The 23933-nt window shown below is 32.1% G+C and overlaps 1 long non-coding RNA gene across 1 annotated transcript in view; it reads right to left on the reverse strand.

Annotated features, from left to right (window-relative positions):
* Nucleotides 1-8505: 8505 nt before the first annotated feature.
* The window catches only part of LOC139490443 (uncharacterized), a 54592-nt gene continuing 39164 nt past the window's right edge, over nt 8506-23933 (reverse strand). The window contains exons 11-15 of the long non-coding RNA XR_011656332.1: nt 21029-21099; nt 18130-18208; nt 12709-13247; nt 10897-11128; nt 8506-9733 (exon numbers count right to left, since the gene is read on the reverse strand). This is a non-coding gene — a long non-coding RNA (uncharacterized lncRNA). The remainder of the gene's footprint in view (nt 9734-10896; nt 11129-12708; nt 13248-18129; nt 18209-21028; nt 21100-23933) is intronic.

Raw genomic sequence — 23933 nt, forward strand, 5'->3', positions numbered from 1 at the left:
TACTCCTTGGTTTAGGTTGTTATTGTCTTTGACCTTTCATCATGATTTGACGGAAATTGCACCGTACGAATATGTGACAACCGGACAAAGAGATAGGACAGATGATATGCTTTCGAAAAGTATATGTTTTAGCCGTATTTTAAGTGGGTGCAGTAAAAATACAATTGAATGGTTAATGTCACTCGTCTATTGTGATGTATTCTTTTGTTGAGGAATGAATGTTGCATTTTTTTTCATTTTTTTTTTCTATTTTCGAGCAAATCTTACAGGGTAAAATTGTTTATCAGGTCAAGATCTATCTGCCCTGAAATTTTCAGATGATTCGCACAACCCGTAGCTGGATTGCTGCCCCTGAATTTGTAATTTATAGGAAATTGTGCTGTTTTTGGTTATTATCTTGATTATTATTATAGATAGAGATAAATTGTATTTACACAGCAATAATGAACAGCAAAGTAAGACCTATAAATAGGTCAACATAATCAAAACGGTCAGTTGATCTCTTAAGGAGTTATTGCCCTTTATAGTAAATTTTTAACAGTTTTCATAAATTTGGTAAATTTTTGTAAATTTTTACAAAAAATTTTCCCCTGTAACTTCTTAGCCAAGTTCATTATAGATAAAGATGATTGTAAGCATCAAGAATGTTCAGTAAAGTACGATCTACAAACACATTAACATCACCAAAACACAATTTTGTCATGAATCCATCTATTTCCTTTGTTTAATATGCATATAGTCCAAGGTGAGCGACACAGGCTCTTTAAAGCCTCTAGTTGTTTCTCATTATGGTATGAGACAACCTCACTACCCCTCTATTCATGTTTAAAACCATACGACATGGCATCAATACCAGTTCATGACACAAAATAATTAAACTAAACTTACAACAGAAGAAATATGATGAAAATCGCTTTTATAGTCTTCTTAATATTGAAGTCACAATGTGATAACCTATTCTTCTGTGCGACATTTGCATTAAATATACCTCATTGAACCTCAGATAAAGGAAAAAGTAAAATCACAAAAATACTGAACTCAGAGGAAAATCAAAATGGAAAGTCCCTAATCACATGACAAAATCAAATGACAAAACACATAAAAAAACGAATGGACAAGAACTGTCATAGTTGGTACAGGCATTTTCAAATGTAGAAAATGGTGGGTTAAACCTGGTTTTATAGCGGTAAACCTCTCACTTTGTTGACAGTCTCATCAAATTCCGTTAAATTTACAATGAAAACTCTGTAAGTAGAAGATCTGGTACAAGTTTTGATATGTTCCTCTATCTTGTCATCGATGGAGGTCTTCAAACTACAAATGTAGAAATAATTAATATGCAATTGTCATATCAACTTTCCAGTTGTCAACTTACAATTTCTCAACAGTAATATATCTTCTTTCCAGTCGGGTTTTGTTTATTTATCCGGTTTAATACTTGCCCTCGTGTATTTCAACACTGTTTGGTTCTTCGTAACAGAGATAAGGTCCTTACAAAAAAAACTGCTCCAACACAGTAATGATGAAGAACGATGACTAGAATTAACATTCTTACAGTTTTAGGTTTACACCTATAATTGGTTTAACAATACAATGTGTCTTTGTGTCAACTTATAAGCGACATATTATTTGCAATCGGATATCTTTGGAAACTAAGATATGTAATTTGACGCACCTGGTAATTGGTCGTAATGGAGTTCACAAAATTCTCTCAGCGGTTTTTTCCCATTTGTATTATCTTTGTCAATTTGTTAATTTTAAAGATTTATACACTACTGTAGCCTACATATAATTTTGTTGTCAGAATCTTTAAGTTTATTTTTTTTTCTGACGGTTAATTAGAAAAAAAACTTTTGATAAAAGTGCAGAACTAATTTTAAAGCAAGGCTATTATATTTGACAATGTCCGACACTTTCAATAACCTAATCTGGTTTAAAGAAATTCTACCAGTTGTAACTCAAAATATGGATATTTCCATGTTACGGGGGTCTAAAATTCAGTTCGACTGTTTCAGACATACCAATTTTTTCCCTTTTATAACTAGACCAAATCACTACTTAACATAAAGATTCACCACACAATTTTGTGTAACATGTTATTTCACCCCTTACTTAATAGTTCATGCATAAAATATCAAGAAATACATTAGGTATATATGTAAAAATATACACTGTTTACACGATCAATGTGTCCTTTGACCTAATAGTACAAAAAGACTTGACTAAATTTTAATGAAATTTTGAATGGACAAAGCTGAGGAATTCATTAGATAGTTGGCCAAAGAGGGGCGAAAGATACCATAGGGAAAGTCAAACTCATAGATTGAAAATAAACTGACAACATCATAGCTAAAAATAATAAAAAGACAAACAGATAAATAATAGTACACAAAACACAACATAGAAAACTAAAGCCTAAGCATCACGAACCCACCAAAAACCTGGGGTGATTTCAGGAAGGGTGAACAGATTCAAGTTTCATAGATATAGGAAGATGTGGTATGAGTGCCAATGAGACAACTCTCCAACCAAATAATAATTTATAAAATTAAACCAATATAAATCAATGTACGGCCTTCAACACGGAGCCTTGGCTCACACCGAACAACAAGCTATAAAGGGCCCCAAAATTACTAGTGTAAAACCATTCAAACGGGAAAACCAACGGTGTAATCTATATAAAAAACGAAAAACGAGAAACACGTATAAATTACATAAACAAACGACAACTACTGTACATCAGATTCCTGAATTAGGACAGGTGCAAACATTTGCAGCGGGATTGGACATATATATGCTATATATTATAGAAACTGGAGACATTTTAATATTGAAATTTGGATATTTAATTTTGACGTTGAAATCAAATTTCCCCTATCAAGATTTGGGCTTAAAAATTTAAATATTGCAAAACTATTCTTTTTAAATGCCCTGGAATGTAATATATCAAGTATCAACAGCAACTGAATACTCGTTTGATTTATCAGATTTATTACAATTATTCAAAATTCATTTATATGAGCCTGACCTGAAAATAGAGATTTGGTTTTAATGAGTTGCTTATATAAAGATTATTTTTTTCAACCAATTTGAAGTTTTGAAGTTTTTCAACTTTAAATTATTCTTCCATATATATTTAATGTTCTTCAAATGAAAAGAAACATTACAAAAGGAAACCACATGAGTATAAAACGGTTTTGGGACATGTAGGACTGAAAATTATTTAAAGTCAATTTAGACCGTAGCACAAATTAACATGTGAAAATGTATACAGAAGCTATAAGAAATTGAAATTAATGGACATCAATGTAAATATAACGAAATTTGATGAGACTGTCATCAAAGTGAGAGGGTTAGCGCTATAAAACCAGGTTTAATCCACCATTTTCTACATTTGAAAATGCGTGTACCAAGTCAGGAATATGACAGTTCTTGTCCATTCGTTTTTGATGCGTTTTGTTATTTGATTTTGCCATGTGATTATGGACTTTCGGAATTGATTTTCCTCTAAGTTCAGTATTTTTGTGATTTTACTTTTTGCTACTTTTTGCTTTTTTCTATGGTAAAATGACATGATACAAAAGGTTTGATTGCAAAAGGACTGTTGAATTTTTATGTTTATGCAGACCGTTCATGGTCTGATGCACATTTTAAACTTTTCAAAGGAAAAGTTTCAAGCACTTTTAGTCTCAAGTGGCATATATTTGAACCAATAACTATCCTACAGAAGAAAAAAAATAAGGTTTTATATGAAAGCATAAGGTGCAGTGATCATTGTAAAGTGCTTTTTATACATATTAAGTGAAATATTTATGATGGAAATCAAATTTTATGTACAATCGTCTACACAATTCACACGTATTAAACAGGCCGTTCGACTAGGGCTATAAGTACAATACATTTTTCACATATTTTATTGTGATTATCTTCTTTTCTCTACATTCAGAGTTCACAAATGGCATAAAAACACAAATATCAAAACAAACATCTGTCAGATAAAAAGTCAGCTTTGTCTCTTCAACATAAAAATGGAAACTGCTTTAAAATGCTAATTTTATCGGATATGTTTTTTATGTGGTAACAACAATACCCTTCCCTTTTCACGAATGTGACCTACGAAATTAAACTATTTAATAACATAAGCAACTCGACGGGTGCCACATGTGGAGCAGAATATGCTTACCCTTCCGGAACACCTGAGATCAACCCCAGTTTTTGGTGGGGTTCGTGTTGCTTAGTCTTTAGTTTCCTATGTTGTGTCTTCTGTACATTTATTTGTCTCTTTGTCTTTTTTTATTTTTAGCCATGGCGTTGTCAGTTTATGTTCAATCTATGAGTTTGACTGTCCCTCTGGTATCATTCGTTATTCTTGTTTAGCCGTATAATGCCAAAATGGGAAATTTTAACAGAATTTCTAGCAAATAAAGGTGTTATTCCTTTACTTTTATCGAGTTTTACAAAAAATATAATAACTGAATCCATCTTTTAGGCACGAGAACACAGTTATTTTGTTGTTTCTTTTAGACAATAAATTAAAATTTAAAAAATCGCACCTGCTCTATCTCAAACAGATTTTTACAGTGTATTATACTGCTATTGGGACAAATGATATACATATTATAGAAACCTGTACCAGCTCTAACTCAAAATATGGTAAATTCTATGTTAAGGGGGTATAAAATTCAGTTTGACAGTGTCAGACATACTAATGTTTGACCTTTTTTAACTAGACCAAATCACTACTTATATTAACATGAAGATTCAGCACACAATTTTTTTAAATATGTAATTTCACCCCCTTACCTAATATTTAACGCATTAAATATCAAGAAATAAAGTAAGGAAAAATATGAAAAAAGTTACAGTGTTTGCACTAGGGACTACATTCGTACACAACGTAATAGATTTACAAACGTTCGTGATCAAATTCTTGTTAACATTTACGTTCAATTCAGGTGATGTATTATTTGTAAAGGCCCTTGCGCTCCAATTTCCAATGCATCTCACAAAAATTTCTCCCATATCTGTCTTTACATTTTTACTGATGATTAGTCTGAAATACCTATTGATAAAAGCACTGAACAATTTGTCGTGCCGTTTATATCAGTTATTTTCGGTAATATGTTTACACAATTTCATAATTCCTTTCTCTAAAAAACCTTGTATCTAATACCGTTTATTTTTCCAACGTTAAAGTACAAAAACTCACAAGTCTTGCTAATCATAGTGAGAAGAAATAACTTCATTATGAATAAATCTTCAAAGTGTTGTTTCTAAATTATGTAAATTGTAATATAATTAACATCAGTTCTTCGATACAAGTGATGGACTTAAGCATTCGGTACTTCGTGAAAATATATATATTTTTATATCCTCAAATTTTTAAATAATTCAAAATTAAGGAAACATCACTGACGAGACATGGAACGTTGTAATATGCATCTGGAGCAGTAAAATGTGTACCGTTAATGTGATTATATATTTTTTTTTCTGTACCGGTTAGTTACACTATCATCAATTAGTTATAGGTCTGACAAAATACGTTTTGTAAAATTATTGCGAACCTTTGGATAGCACATTTCGCAGGGAAGTGTTATTGACAATGTTGAGGTCACCAGTAATAACGTGGCCAGCCGGATTATATGTGAATTGGGAACTAGTACATGTGCAATCAGGAGGTTTATACTTAAAGTCATCAATATTGATATCCTGCAAAACATGTTTATAATTGAAAATGTTACTTGCAATTGGTTCGGTATATGAATAAGAATTGATTGGTACAGATTAATCTTTAAATAAGGAGGTATTTTCGACTGAACTAATTTATGATGAAGGATATTGCCAAGTTGATGCCATCGAGACCTTTGTTGGCAAAAATAAAGATTAAGAAAATATATTTTCTCTTTTTTATCTTTCCAATTCGAACTGGTTTGAAAAGTCTGTGACTTTCAATATCCGAAATGATAGCTGCAAGATTGTATTGGTTTGAATGAGGGTTTGTAACAGTGGATTCTAAACATAAATTGCACAGAAAATGAAGTTTTTAAAGGGGTAATGAATAAATTTTATTGCGAATGTGATGAATACCTTACGGCTTTTGTATAAACGGCAGCAAGTCATTAATCGATACATCATGCAGAGTAGGTGATGTATAATGACGATGATGACTGCGTCTACGCCGAGGGTTAGGGTTAAAAGTATTCATCACATTCACCGAGCTACACGAAGGACTAGATAGAATACCTATACTATCAATTTTGTCATTGCAACCATATAGTGTCGCAGTTCCCATTTGTCTAATCTAGTAGTCCTCTTTTTGTCTACGGAGGAAGTTGCAAGATGAGGATTATTAGTGCTGTGGTAAATTTTTCGATAATGTGAACAGCCATAGAAACAAGGGAATGATCAGGCTGATTAAGATGCTGGTAAAGAATGTCGTTTGCATTGAGGTTAATGTCTGATCTATGACCGCATGTTTGTTAAACCTTCCTTTTGTTTTACCGACGTATAACAATCCACAAAGGTTACACTCTAATCCGTAGACGACATTTATCGATTTACAATTCAGATCATCGTAACTTCCGGTAAAATTTGACTACTTAGTTAAATTTTGGACTCACATTTCGAAATGCGACAGTCTTGTTCAGAGTCATCAGTTTCTTAATTTTTCTTTGTATCAACGACTTGTCAGTCTTAATCTATTTAGAAAGAATATCTACGTCTTCCTTCTTGTGCTTACCCATTGCCTGGCATAATTCCTCGACTGAATCCATCAATATTTTGAAGTTGAATTATAAATTGATGTATAATTGAACAATAGCCTTTTTTGTTTAGGTTTCAGAAATGAAGTTGTCTCATTTTAAATCATACATTGTACTACTTCTCTTTATTTTTATAGTTTATTAGGTAATACCTTGTATTACATTTCATCATAATTTGCTTTATCTAAACACACAGCAAGTACATTTGAAAAGACCAATCGGCAATATATTAATTGTCTGCTGCTTCCAAAGTAATTTTTTACCCCAATTTTCATTGATAGATTTTCAGAATATTCAATTCACTATGAAGCTTTATTTGCAAAACTGATTTTACAATTTAGTGTTTGAAACTGTCTGTATAATTGCAGGCGTTAATTTAAAAAAATACATGAACCTAAACTGTTATGGTTGTTCTTACCACTATAATCTCGGTGAGGTACGATGGTTTGACGCTGATGTAATATTGTTTAACGTTTAAGTACGATTGATTGACAATTAAGAATGAATGTTTGACGCTCAATTCCGATTGTTTGACGCTAAAATGCGATTGTATGACACTGCACTTCTGTTGTTTGACACTTAAATAAAGCTGTAATGCTATCTTTTTGAAAAGCGATGTTTTGTATTATTTTCAATGTTTTTCATGTTCCTATGTCGATTGAGAAGTCTATGCGTTGTAGCAAATTTTATGATGTAAGTTGCTAAATCTTGTATGAGTATGCAAAGGAATGAAATAATACGATCTAGCATTTATCAGAAAACTTCAACTGAGATCATTCATTATATCAAAGGTAAACTTGTTCAGCAAATATCACAAACGCCGTTGAAAGAGGTGTACCTTATAAGATGAACTAAACTATGGTATTAGCAGGATACTTACAGAAGACATCCGCATTACTTAACAGCTAAGAGGGTTATTGCAATTGTCCAAAATATTGCCCATCAACCAAACGAAAAACTTTGGGTATTCAATGGCGGCAGTTGAGGACTATGCAAGCAAATGAATCAAGTGCAGTCAGATGTTCCCAAACTGGAGAGTTTATCTGAAGGGATCAAAGCTGATCGGTGATGCATTCAGAAGCACGTTTAATATCTATGAGTACACTAAGCACGTGGATTTCTTACACTTTGAAAATGCCAGAGGAATGTGATGCTTTATCTCAAATTTCGTGACAATTAAAACGTTGTTCCAAGGAGGAAAAAAACAAATTAAACAGTATTGGTTTCATATGTCTCATTAAAGAATATGAATGCACTGCAAAACTTTGAATCTCACATATATTCATCACAGAAACATTATTAAAAAAGTATAGGACTTTTTTACACATGATGATGAAACTGTTCCATTTTTATAATAGACTTCGAAACTTCATACACACCTATATATTGAAGAAGCGGTGTCAATCTTAAACTTAATTAAAAAGGAAATCTGCAATCATAATTATTACGTTTTGTGGTCATTGCAGAACTATTTATTATTGTACGATTTGTAATCACAATTTGAAATTTATGGCTCAATCGAAAGTTCGAATACATCATCTCATTAAATAGATCATTAACTACAAAACGGAGAATCGGAGATACACATTTCATTGTAAAGAACTGCATTAAATCAAGTATCAAAAATATCAAAGATGATATCAGCAAATTGCTACACACCTTGATAGATGCATAATTTTTGTGTTAGTGTTATTACATTGCTACCAGTAGTTACTGTTCTTTTAGATATCCAGGGACCGCGAGTCGTCTAAGTAGTTACTACTGTAATCAATAGCCAGTCAACACTGAAGTTGTGCGTTATAACCCCGATCGTGCGGTTGCACTCAACTCCAATCTTAATTGACAAGGATTGTCAGTTCTCCTATCGAAGGTCGGTGGTTTTCTCCGACTTTCTCCACCAATAAAATACGAAATAGCTTAAATGCGGTGTTAAACGTGACGTTAAGACACCAAAAATAAAAAAATAAAATTTAAATATTCATTGAACATCGATTTGGACGGACTTGTTATTGTGATCATATGAATGGTTCATACAATATAGTCCCGAAGACAACAAAACATTTAGTTGATTTAAAAACAAAAACAAAAACAAAACACAAAACGAAAACAACAGTCTACAAAAAACAATATAAAAACCACAAAACAGAAATCTAAAGACTGAGGAACTTCAACCCTACCAAGGAATATGATCGAGGTGCTCCGAAAGGGTTATTTGTATAATTTGTCTTTTAATCTTTGACAATGCCAAGTTGTATGCTATCATCACTTTAGGATAAATGGAGGATGATGTCAAATACTTTCAAATAAACCACATTTATCGTCCTTTAATATTTTCATCCTGTTCAGTCGCTCGGTAATTCTCATATCACGCCTTTGAGACGTGAGCAGGCATTATCGGTTGGACAATTTTTCTGAGACGTTATCAGCGGCATCACAATGTGCGCGGAGACGTTAACAAGCTTGCTTTCGTAAAGAGTTAAATTGTGTAAGGGAGGGATTAAACGACCAGTTACAACTCGATAAGCAGTTTATCTAGTTGTCCTCGTATAGATATCTTAAAATATCAGCAGCTCGACACAATGTGAATCTTTATAGTTCGTTTGCTGCGCTGTGGCTGATATTTTTTCAATATCAAAATGTAGAAAACGCGATAACTTATACCTCTGTGCGTCTTTTGCGTTAAATAGACCTTAATGAACTTCAGATTAGGGAAATATCTGCAAGTAGGAAAAATGCTACATATTTTTTTAATGTTCCTCTGTCTTGACATACATGGACGACTCAAAACAAGAAACTATGGCGCAATAGTCATTTCAAGTTTCCAAATGTTTACCTACCATTTCTCGACAATAAAATATCTTCTTTCCAGTTGTATCTTGTTTACATATCTGAATTAATACTTGCCCTCGTGCATATCAACACTGTCGGTTCTTCAAAAACAAGGATACTCTCCATACAAAACACTGCTCCACCTCAGTAATGATGAAAAACGATTATAATCAACACTATGTAAGTTTTATGTCTACACCGAAAATTGGTTGAACAATATGGTATATATTTTTCTCAACTAATAGGCAGCATTTTATTTCCGTTCTTTTATATTTGGAAACCGTGGCAGTGTCTTTTACAGCTGACTTTACTGTATTGGTGATTTTCATAGTCGAAGGCCGCTCGTTGGTCAAAAATTCCTTACATTCACTTTCTATGAACCTTGGTTGTTAGTTATATCATTTTCAATCATACCACTTCTCTATATTATTATAATTTATTTAAGGAACGACTGTAATATTTGTCTGTCTATGAAGAAATAACATCAACAATGTAGTGCACACTGAATAAACCGCGTAGCGGGTTATTTTAAAGTATGCATCATATTTTAATGTTATTTCGAATAGACAGAAAAACTATTACAGTCGTTCCTTAAATAAATAAGTCATTTCTTATAATTTAATTATAAATTCCATTTTAAATCGTAATAAACCATGAAAAAACGTTGATGATGTCACGGCCTCATGATACAACTATGTCTATGAGCTGATAAACAAAACAACGTCAGCCAATCAGAAGACGCGATAAATCCAAAATTACATTATAAGTTGATACTTTTTATAGATCATATCAATTTGCTTTATCAAGATACACAACAAGTACATATAGAAATACCAACTGTTATTTATAAATGAATATAATTCTGGACCGCTATGGTCGTTCTACCCGCTATGATCATACTGAAGTACGATAGTTTGACGATGATGGACTATTGTATGACCCTAAGTAAGATTTTTGTACGCTTGATGACGATTGTTTGACGCTGAAGTACCATTGTTTTACACTAAAGTACGGTTGTAATGCTATCTTATTAATCATCGATGTATTATATCATTTTCAATATTTTTTATGTTCTTATGTCGATGAAGAAGTAAATTTGGAGCAGATTTTGGGATTTAATTTAATTAATCTTCGTGACTGAGTATGCAGAGGAATAAAATAATACTATATAGCATTGATCAGTAAACTTTTACTGAGATCATGCATAATATCAAATGAATTCTTGTTTATCAAATGTTCCAAACATCTTTTAAAGAGGTGTACATTTTAACCTATATTAAACTATGGTATAAACAATGATACTTACAGAAGACATCAGTATAACTAAACGGCTAGAAGAGTTCAAATCCAAGGATCCAAAATTGAGCCGATCAATCAAAATAGGAACTTAAGGTTTTCAATGGTGACAGGTGTTGAATTTGCAGGCAAATGAGTCAAGTTTAGTCAGATGATCCCAATCTGGATCAAAGCTGGTCCCTGATGCATTCAGAAGCACGTTCAAAATCTATGATGTTCGATGAGCACGCGGATTTCTTACCCTTTAAAAATGAATGAGGATGTGGATGCGTTATCTTTATCTTCACGACAAATATAATGGTGTTCCAGCAAAAAAAAACATATTTAACACTATTGCTTTCATGTGTCTTATTTAAGAATAAGAATGCATTGCAAAACTATGAATCTCAAATATAATTTTAGTTTCTTGTGTATAATTCGGAGTTTAGTATGACGTCCATTTTCACTGTACTAGTATACATGTACATATTTTGAAGGGGCAAGCTGAAGGACGCCTGCGGGTGCGGGAGTTTCTCGTTACATTGAAGACCCAGTGGTGGCCTTCGGCTGTTGTTTGCTCTATAGTCGGGTTGTTGTCGCTTTGACACATTCCCCATTTCCTTTCTAAATTTTATTTTCCATCACATTAACGTTATTCAAATTAAGATGGGAGTTTAAAAATCACAAATCCGTCTCATCTCTCCTCCGGTAATGACATAAAGCATTATGATGAAATTTTACCATTTATATGATAGACTTCAAAACTTCACAAACAACTTTGAAGAACGATTAATAGCGATGTCTGGTATATTTAAACAGATGGGTAAATCAAATTAAAATTAAAAATAAAAAAAGCCTACTACAAAATCTGGAATTATGATTATTATATTTTGTGGCGATAACAAAACTATGCATTGTTCTACGCTTTGCAATTCTATTCTGAAATTTAAAGCTCAATCGAACGTGCGAAATCATCCTCTTATTCTAACGATCATTAGCTACAAAAAGGGGAATCGTAGATACACTTTTGTTATTTAAGGTCATGAAAAAAATATTCATGGTAAAGAACTAAATTAAATTAAGTATCAAATATATCAAAGATGATATTATCAAAATGCTGGATAGTTTGATCCACAACATAATTATTGAGGTAGTTCAATTACATTTCTACCGATAGTTACTTCCCTATGAATATATATTGTGTATCAATTTTGACGGACTCATTATTGTGATGATATAGATAGGCTCATATAAAACATCACCATAGACAAAAGATATCAAAAGAACATGCAAACACAAAAATACCACACTCCGTGAAAATTCAATACGATACAATCAAAGGGTCAAACAAATCAAACAAATGGAAAACAACTTTCATATTCCTGATTTGTTATTGTTGTTCTAACAGCTATTTTCACGCTGAGGTACGATGGTTTGACACTGATGTACTATTGTTTGAAGGTTAAGTACGAATGTTTGACGCTGAAGTACGATTGTTTGACGCTGAAATACGATTGTATGACATTAAAATATTGTTGTTTGACACTGATGTACGGCTGTAATGCTATCTTGTTATCCATGTCTTTTATTATTTTCAATTTTTTTTATGTTCCTATGTTGATTGAAAAGTCAATTCGTTGTAACAGATTCTTTTATTTTAAGTTAATCAATCTTCGTCAGTATGCTGATGAATGAAATAGGAAGATCTAGCATTTATCAGTAAACTTTTACCAAGAACATGCAAAGTATTAAATGTATTTCTGTTTATCAAATGTTGAAAACCTCGTTTAAAGAGATGTACATTATAATATGAATTAAACTATGGTACTAGCAGGATACTTACAGTAGACATCGGGATGCTAAACGGCAAGGAGAGTCTAATCCAATGGTCCAAGATATGGCCAATCAACCAAAGTAAGAACGTCAGGTTACAACTGACTGCAGTTGTGGAAAATGCAAGCAAATGAGTTAAGTGCTGTCAGATGATCCCAAACTGGACACTTTATCTGAAGGGATCAAAGCTGATTGGTGATACATTAAAATACACGTTAAATATCTATGAGTACGATGAGCACGCGGATTTCTTGCAATTTAAAAATGCCAGAGGAATGTGATGCTTTAACTTCATCTTCACGACAAATATAATGTGTTTCCAGCAAAAACAAAAAACGTGTTAATCACTATTGCTTTTATATGTTTCAGTAAATAATTGGAATACTCTGCAAAACTTTTAATCTAACATATATCCATCCCATAAACATTATCAACAAAATATGGAATTATAGAAATCACAAACGTCTTAACTCTCCTCCGGTAATGACTATCCCTATGATGATGAAACTCTACTATTTTTTGTGATGGACTTCGAATCTCCACACACACCTATAAAGAACGATTAATAGCGATGAAGTATATTGAATCAAACAGCGGTGTCAATCTAATAAAGTTCATATATGTAAAGCCTACTACAAAATCTGCAGTTGTAATTATTGCATTTTGTGGTGAGTCCAACAAAACTATTTATTTTCTACGCTTTGAAAATCTATCCTAAAATTAAAGGCTCAATTGTAAATTAGAATAATCCCTTCATGGAACAGATCATTAATACAAAATACACATTTGTAATTTAAGATCATGAAAAAAATTTACATTGTAAAGAACTGCATTTAATCAAGTATCAAATATATGAAAAGACATTAAAACATAAAACTATCGAAGTCGGAGGAAAATTCAAAACGCATCAAATTTCATTATATTGACAACGATGTGTAAAAACAACAACCAGACATAATAGATTAAAAATGTAAAAAAATAGCAACTTACGAAAAAAAGCATACAAGCAACTCAATGATCAAAAAACGAAAACATATAAATAGACAGTTTACAAAACAAGATATAGAAATCTAAAGACTGAGAAACATGAAACTCTCAAAAAAGGGTTGTGATCGGAGATGCTCCAAAAGGGTTATTTGTATACTTATGTCTAATAATCTTTGGCAATGCCCAGTGTTATGCTATCATAAGTTTCATACCATTCGTATCAGCTGGATAAACAAAATATCTTACAAGATGAAATTTGATAATTTGCAAAAATCTATATCTTAACTTAAATAAATGTAGGATGATGTCTTGTCACCTTACCACATTCATCGTCCATCCCTGCCATATTTTACCCTCCTTAATCGCTCAATAATTCTTATTCCACGGCTTTCAGACGAGAGCAGGTATATCAGCGACGCAATAATTTTTAAAGAGACGTTGTCAGCGACGTCACAATGTTTGGGGAGACGTTATCAAGCTTGCTTTCGTCAAGACAACACGTATGTAAAACTGTCTTAGGGAGGAGGAAAAGACCAAAAATACAACGGTAAACAGATAATCGGGTTTTCTTAGTAAAGATGTCGTCAAATATCATCCCATCGACACATTATGAAGCTTTTTGTCTTGGTCGTTGCGTTCACTCGCCAAAAAGTTCACATTGGGGCTCGCGGCTGATATTTAACGATATCAATATATAGAATATTCCTTACTTCTGTGCGTCCTTTGCTATGAATATAACTCCAGATAAGAGAAAACTCTGCATGTCAACACTGTCGGTTCTTCGTTAACAAGGAATTGGTTGAACAGGATGATGTGTCTTTGTTTGAACTCAAAGGCGACATATTATTTGCGATCTTATTTATTTTTATCCATGCCGGTGCCTTTTAGGTGTAATACCACCAAATCATAGTACGTCACATCCGGTTGTATACTAAAATATGTCGAAAAAAAATATTCCCTTGAATTTGACAGTTGTAGGTAATTAATCCTACATTTAATTGCAGTGAAAGATTTCTGTGTCATAAACATATGTCTTGTGTATTTTAAAGCACCATTATTTTTTTATTTGGGATTTCTATAGAATATTTTGTAATCTTGAGGTTACATGGTGACTAAACCTTGTACACAGATAAAATAAGGGGAGAAATTTGATTGATTAACTTCCAGTGCTAGTTATTTTCTTATATGCAATGACATGTTATGTGAATTTTTTTCTATAGTACTGGACAGGATAAAACTTTACTCATGTCAAGTATTTCTTTATTTGAAACAAAGATAATTTCTACACATTTTTTTTAAAAGTGAACATTAAACAAAGACTAATAGGGGAAAATCAATGGTGGTATTCCACGTTAACAACTAACGGTATTGTTTATTTTTTTTGTTGAAGGCTACTCGTTGGTTTATAAGTGCTTACATCCACTTCATATAAAATTTGGTTGTCAATTTTCAATCATACCACATCCCTTTATTTTAAGGTGATCGAGGTGCTCCGAAATAGTTATTTGTATACTAGTATGTCTTTTAATCTAGGACAATACTCAGTTGTATGCTATCATAAGTTTCATACAATTTGTATCAGCAAGATAAACAAAAGTATCTCCCAATATGAAATTTTGATAATTTTCTAAGTTCTCTATTTTCATTTTTAAATAAATGGAGGTAAATGTCAAGTCACTTAAAAGAGGGACGAAAGATACCAAAGGGACAGTCAAACTCATAAATCTAAAACAAACTGACAACGCCATGGCTAAAAATAAAAAAGACAAACAGAAAAACAGAAAAACAATAGTACACACGACACAACATAGAAAACTAAAGAATAAACAACACGAACCCCACCAAAAACTAGGGGTGATCTCAGGTGCTCCGGAAGGGTAAGCAGGATTAAGGATTAATAAACCACATTTATCACACAGTTTGTACTTATGTGTACGTTTTTGCAAGCCACGGCCAATATGAAAAATGTCATGTACTTATCTATAAATATCATCCTTCCATATTCATAATTCACCTTGTTCAGTCGCTCTGTAAATCTCATATCACGGCTTTTAGACGAGACCAAGCATTGTCAACGACGTAATAATTTTTTAGAAACGTTATCAGCGACGTTACACTATGTGTAGAGATGTTATCAAGTTTACTGTCGTCAAGCGTGAAACTGTCTAAGGAAGGAAGGGAAGGGCTATGAATAAAACGATGAGCAGATAATCGGGTTTTCATAGTATAGATGTCGTAATATATCAGCCAATCGACACAATGTGAAGTTTTGTAGCTTGTCGCTGTGCTCAATGGACAAAGGTTCACATTGTGGCTAGTGGCTGAAATTTTACTATATCAAAATGTTGAAAATCTCATAATCTATACTTCTGTGCGTCCTTTGCATTAAATATACCTCAATGAACCTCAGACTGCAAGTAGAAGATTTGCTTCACATTTTGAAATGTTCCTCTCTCCTGACATGGATGGACGACTTGAAACTAGACACTATGGTGCAATGGTGATTTCAACTTTCCAATTGTCAACTTACTTCTTCTCTGCAGTAAAATATCTTCTTTTCGATCGAATGTTGTTAAAATATCTGAATTGATACTTGCCCTCATGCATGTTAACACTGTTGGTTCTTCGTACAGCTTAAGGGTATACGATACATTTACAGGGGAGGTAATGACGTTGCTAACGTAAAATGTTATTTTCGCGACGTCAAACTATGACATATCGGGAAAAGATACATTTTTCGACTATGTTTTATCATTCAAACTGATCTAATTTGAAAACGAGTGCATGGACCCCTATTTTTTAAAACGACATTTTGTTTCATTTTGCAGGGAGATTATATGGACTAAATTTTAGAAAACTGTAAATAGAGGAATTATTTTAATTTTGATAAACATACAGCAAAAAAAAATGATTTTTTCTTAATTCATGACCATTTGATAAATATGAGTTATTTCTGAATAAAAAATGCATATTTTTTAAGGATACTTATAAAATACAAAAATTAGAAATTATCTAACAAAAACCAATTTGTGTTTATCTTTAGAAAAAAAAGTTATGGCTTTCTTTCGAAAGAGAAAATACGGCCACAAATCCTAATTTTGAGCATATATACAAAATTTCGACCTCATTTAACACAAAAAGTAGCACATGAAGGTATATTTTTTATTACATATTTAATTTAAGCAGGCAAAAACTAGCCTATATGAAAATTTTCATCAAACTGTAAATACAGGATCAAAACTGTATCGTATGCCCTTAAAATACGGTATTGGTGATTTTCACAGTAGGCCGCTCGTTGGTTGATAATTGCTGACATTCACTTCAAATGAACTTTGGTTGTTAGTTGTTTCATTTTTAATAATACCACAATATTACGAGTAAAGTTTATTAGGTGATACCTTTTTTATAGTTCATCTTAATTTGCTTCATTTATAGACAGCAGGTACATTTTAAAAGACCAACTGGTATTTATAAATATAAATAACACTGGACCGCTATGGTCGTTTTTACCATCATTATCAATATAATCAATTGTATGACGCTAAGGAACTATTGTTTGACACTAAAGTACGGTTGTAATGCTTATTAAACAGCAATTTATTATAATTTTTTCAATATTTTTCATGTTAATTTGTCGATAAAGAAGAAGTAATTTTGTAGCAGATTCCATAATTAAAGTTAATTTTTGCCTGAGTATGTAGAGCCATGAAATTTTACGATCTAGCATTTATCAGTAAATTTTTAATGAGAACGTGCATAATATCAGATGACTTAAATGTTCCAAACACCGTTTAAAGATATTAGCAGGATACTTACAGGAGACATCTACATAGCTAAACGGCTAGGAGAGTTCTAACCCACTGGTCCAAAATATAACCCCTCAACAAAAACATGAAATTCAGGTTACAAATGGTGGCAGTTGTGAACTATACAATCAAATGAGTCAAGTGCAGGCAGATGATCTCAAACTGGTCCCTTTATTTAGAGGGATCATAGCGGAGTGGTGATGTATTAAGATGAACGTTAAAAATATATGATGTACGAGGATCACGCAAATTTCTTACCCTTTTAAATTTACAGAGGATGTGGATGCTTTATCTCCATCTTCGCGACAAATATCATGTTGTTCCGACAAAAGAAATATGAAACATTATTGCTCACATATATCTCATTAAGGAATAGTAATGCACTACAAAACAAATCTTTCAATCTAACACATAAACATCACAAAAACATCTTTTACAAAATAAGGAATTTTAGAAATCACATATCCGTCTCATCTCCCCTCCAGTAATGACATAACACATGATGATAAAACTGTTCCATTTTTATGATAGACTTCCAAACTTCACACACACATATAAAGAAGAATTAATAGCGATGATGAGGTATATTCAAACAGCGTTGTCAATCTGATTGAATTCATAATTAATTCAAAGCCTACCTCAAATTCTGCAACCGTAATCCTTACATTTTGTGGTATTTGCAAAACTGTTGACTTTTCAACGCGTTGCTTTTCTGTTCTGAATTAAAAAGCAAAATGGAAAATTCGAATACATTCAATCATAAAACAGAGCATTAACTATACAAACGGAAATCGTAGGTACACATTTGTTATTTATGGTCATGAACAAAGTTTACGTTGTAATGAACTGCATTAATACAAATACATTTTGATCGACAACATACTTATTGTGTTTTCAATTTTAATTTCAACCGACAGTCACTGTTTCTCTGGACATTTATTGTGCACTCCTTTTTGCCGGCCTCGTTTTTGTGATCATATAGAGCAGTTGATAAAAACAAATTCCTAACGACAACAAAAAGCATCTTGTAAAAGAGCTACACAAGATGCCAACAGTACATTCAAACTCGTGAGTCAATTAAATCATGAAACTCCATTACAAAAAACAAACAAAATCAAAAGAAAAACAACAGTATACAAACCACAACTAAAGACTTAGAAACCCCACCAAAAATAGTTTGTGATCTAAAGTGCTCTTGAAGGATTATTTGTATACGTCTATTAATCTTTGACTTTGCCAAGTTTTGTGTTATAAAAAGTCTATGTGTAAAACTATTCGTATAAGCTGGATTGGAAAAGTATTTCACGATATGAAATTTTGATAATGTGCAATTTTCTCAATTTTTACTGTTAACTAAATAGGGGATGATGTCAGGTCACTTGATTAACAACATGTATTGTACTTCCATACGCCTATATCACCCTGGTTAATCGCTCCGTATTAAGTTATATCACCTCTTTGAGACGACAAGAGGCATTACAAGCGACGTCACAATGTATGAGGAGAAGTTATCAACGACGTCACAATGTATGAGGAGAAGTTATCAACGACGTCACAATGTGAGAAGACGTTATCAAGCTTGCATTAATTAAGCGTAAAACTGTCTTATAGAGAGATAAAACACCAGTAATAGAACGATAAACAGATAATCGGCGGGTTTTTTTTTGTATAGATATCGTTAAGTATCAGCCGTTTGACATAATGTTCGCTGCTCTTACTCGCCAAAGCAGTTCATAGTGTGGCTTGCGGCTGATATTTTACGATATCAATGTTTAGAAAATCCAAAAATCTATACTTATCGTCCTTCATTTCGCCAACATCACCCTGTTAAGTCGCTCAGTAATAATATTAATTTCACGGGTATGCGACTAGAGCAGGCATTTTCAGCAACGTCACAATCTCTTATGATAAGTTTTCAGCGACGTCCTAATGTGTCAGAAGACGTTATTGAGTGTGCTTTGTGAGGGAGACGATGCCAGTAATTGAAAAAATAAACAAATAATGCGATATCTCGCTAAAAAGGCTCGCAATGTTTAGGAAATCAGAACTTGATTTAGTATTCATATGCTTAAAAATTACACTAAAATGAATGGTAGTATTACTACGACCGATCTTCATTCTTTGCCATAGAAACCGTACAACTACTCGAGTTTGCTTTGAACATTTTGAATTTATGAGAATTTTCAAAAACATGGTTCCGCAATGAAATAAACATAGTAGTTTTTACTGCCCGTAGGACAGTGGTATCGACTTCGGCTCAGTCATTATCACTATCTTAGTCAATACCACTGTCCTGTGGGCATTCATTATATCACGATAATGATAATAAAAAGTTTTTCAAGAACTATTATGTAATTCTTTCCCTCAATAATATGCTTGAAGGAAGATGGACCGAGAAAAGATGTACACAGGCACTTGTTTTTATCTATGTATAACATATGGAAAGTCGACCTTCCCACGGATAAAAACAGTTACTTATGCCTATGTCCCTAAATAAAAAAAATATTAAGTAAACAGAAAAAATAAATGCTTCACTTTCAATCTTTAACTCCGCCTTCCAATTTCTTTTCTACTGTATTAATTTTTGAAGACATGTCGCATCTAAATAAAGTCTCATTGACTTGCAGCTTACCACCTCTCCCCTCAGTTTTGGTATATATCATTCACTTTAAATTCGATCCAAAAATAGTAACTAGAAAGGCATACATGTATATCTAAATAGTTGCAATAAATTCCATTGCCCACGAAACTATTCCAAATCAGATTTTATGTTCATTGTGTTCTATCTAAATGGGAATAAAATACCCGTCTTTCAACGTTTTGTCGATTACCACTGTGCCTGATGTGATATAATTAAAAATAGATTTCAGAACGCGGACGTGATAGAAAGCCTATTTATTAAATTGTTTTAAGACGGACTGTAGGTAATACGTAATAAGATGAGTAAAAAGTTATTAATACCTTAGATTTGCATTATGTAAGTTGCTTGCATATACAAATAATCAAACAAATAAAGACTTTAAGTGTAGTTCTAAAATAATGAAGATTAGTCTTCGTCCTCTAACATTTGAGGCATCTTAACTAAGAATAAAGAACGCTGCAGCCATGTTAGATGGATTAATTCATTTTCGTAAAAATCTGCGATGGAGTTACGACTAGGTATAGCTGTAGTAAGTTACACCAGGATTTACGCATTATTTACGATCATCTCAACTTACGACTGCTTTGTGAAACGGCTATAAATCCTACGATTAATTTACGATTGACGTACGATGACACGTAGACTTACGAAGGCATTGTGAAACGGTACCCAGACATATACATCTATTTTACATGTATTTTTTGTATGTAAGAATCCATATGTATTATATTTTTTTTGTATTTGCCGTACGGTTTGCCGAAATTTCAATACATGACTGACAATGCAGTTATGATTCCTCTATTTTTTGTCTGAAACATTACGCTTAGCAATTGCATGAACTTCAAATATCTGAATTACCTATTTTAAAAAACGTGGAATTATTTTGAGTCAAATACCTTCGTTATTCTCTATAATTTTCGAGACCTTCCTTCAACTCCGGACCAACTACTGGTATGCATTCATTTTGCTGAAATTTTAAACATGACACGCAATGTAGTTATGCTTCTTTTTGGTGTTTTTATAATGTATTATCTGAAACATAAAGCTTAAATATTTTGGACGATCGATTGGATATACTCATTAGTAACAGTTCAGCATAAACTTGCGTTCAGATTTCGTCACTATTTTCGAAGATTTTTAAAAGACCCTTTCATATATTTAGGATAAAAAGAAACATGTATTACTTTTAAAATTGTTTTTGCGTTTCATTTGGGTTGTTTTTGCATGAAATTAAAACACAATAAACACGAAATTGTCGTTTTCAATTGTTTTTAACGGCGCTTTTATATGTAGGCTAGTTTAAGTGATACCTCCTTACGTCTTTTCTTAAAAACTTTGTTTGAATCTGATCGACTATACACTTAGAGAGGTCGGCATTATTCTTTTTTGTCGCTTTTTTTCTCTGTAAAATATAAACGAATTTATATTGTCAAATAATATACCATTCATCAAACAATTGATCAACATGTATTTTTGTTTTGATAACGCTTTTTTTTTATTGTAATAAACACTCACCAATGAACTAGTATATGCAAGATTGATTTTGTAGTGTAGTGTATGAAACTTTAAACATACATATCTTTCTGACGGTTAATTCGTAAAATCGTTGTACCATTATACGTTAAGATCTCATTAATATGTTTAACACTATTATAAGTTTGTATGTTTAAATTTTAGATATATTAATGTGCGTACAATACAACAATTCTTTTTAACTATTTGTTGGTTTTTTTTCGTAGAGATCTTTATTTTAAATAATTCATCTTTAAAAATTTTAACTATTTTTATTGTAGTTCACAAAAATTCACTCCATTATTGAAAAATTAGTTATATGCGCTTTATTAGAGAGAACAGTATTTTTTATATTCAAATGTTCTTTATATCTTAAATAGGTACAATTCATAGGGAAAAACACAAACACAAAAAAACGAAACTTGCATCTGCGTTGACAAGGCAAGCACCTGCTGAAATTCATCTATTACCAGCCATGACAGTCTTTTCGGTAACATACACAGACACATATTCGGTAAATGTACAAAAAAAACAACTATTTTGATATCTAAATATCTAAGATAGTGAACAATTGTCACTCAAATCTGTTAACAACTTTTTGTTCGAAACTTGATATTTACATGATCCGGACGTTAATTTAGATATTTAAATACTCGGAAATACATATGATGAAAATGCCGGCAACTTATTTTTCTTTAAGAGTTGATTAATGTGTTTTTTTCTTTAATTCTTGGAACACACCAACAACTTATTGTGAATGCTTTGCTGTAATTATTGCAACTGATTATATTTGCCCCTTAAGCGGTTCAAATGTCAAATTCATTACTCACAATGCAGTATTATGATCTAGTGGTAATAATTCGTTTTCAAAAACTTCATTCTTTTATAATTTCTGACGTTCAATTTGAATTACATGTTGGTTAAAACGCTGTATAATTTCGGTTGACTCTTTTTTTTTATCAATATTTTCAAAGATATCTTGCTATTAACTAAGTCAAAGAAAAGTAACACGTCTCAAGCTTAACGTTGCTTTTACGTTTGATTTGATAGTTTGGCTGAAAACTAATAACGAAGCTTTAAGAAAATTGATGTCAAAATGCAATCTTTCATATCTGATTCATCCTAAAATCAAGCATCGCTGAAATTTAGTAAATAATTTCGACAAATGAAGCGACTCAAAAATATCCCCCAAAACATAAGCGAAATATATCAAAAGTAAGTTCAAATTAATCGAATAAAAAATCACTCACATGGCAAGAAACTAAAAACCAACAACATTCAAATGACAAACAGCATTAAGCAACTCTCAACACAAAAAAAAGACTGTTATAAAAGTTTGGTTTAGAGTTGGATTTTTTGCGTGTAGACATATCACTTCTTCATTTTGCATTAAGAACATTATCTTTTTTTTCTATCACAATGTAGCTCAACTTGACTCTCATTAAACCAATAAACGATACAAATACGCCGGAAAAGAACAAAGGCTTAGGAAATCACATGAACTCTGAATGGAGCAATAGTAATAGCGGGGACGGGATAGGTCAATCCTGCTTTGCATCAAACTGTCAATTGTAAATGTATGTTGGTAAAAGTGTTGTACATTTATTTTCGTATTTTGTCGAGATTTCTAATACAGATATCAAGAAAAAGGCATTGAAATGATCGTTCAACTTGTCTTGCATTTGATTACTTTTTACTTTTTTCCATATATATTGATCCTTCAAGATATCTGATCTAAAGTTTTTTTTTTTATATATGATATACTTTACATTAACACAAACCTGCTATAAACTTTTCTATGCCTTTTTTCTGTTTCATTTGAATAAAATTCAATTATCATAGAAAATACTTTATCTCAAACACATTTTCAACATGGTCATTCATTTGTGCTGTAAATAAGCTTTACGGAATATATAGTAGTCCACACCAAAACTGCAGTTTTGTTTCCTCTCTTGATTTTATAATAAATTGTCTGTGACTTGAAGTCTACACATTTGTAGGTGTTAAATTAAATTTAAATAAATTATTCGACTATTTTGAAAATTGGCAAACGATGTATTATAAGATTTACCATTTCTTTAAACCTTGGCGTTTGTTACGCTGACATCTTCTTTCATTTTCATGTTGATTTTCAAATTTTATTATTTTTAAAATGATTAAATAACACGTAGTTTACAGTTTCAAGTATGTATTATAATTCCCATTCATAAAATTTAGTGATTTTTCATAAAAATGATTTTACTCATGTATGAAAGTTTTAACAATTATATATAACTAGAACACAGCCGC

The sequence above is a fragment of the Mytilus edulis genome, chromosome 1, assembly GCF_963676685.1.
Source record: "Mytilus edulis chromosome 1, xbMytEdul2.2, whole genome shotgun sequence".
Taxonomy (NCBI): domain Eukaryota; kingdom Metazoa; phylum Mollusca; class Bivalvia; order Mytilida; family Mytilidae; genus Mytilus; species Mytilus edulis.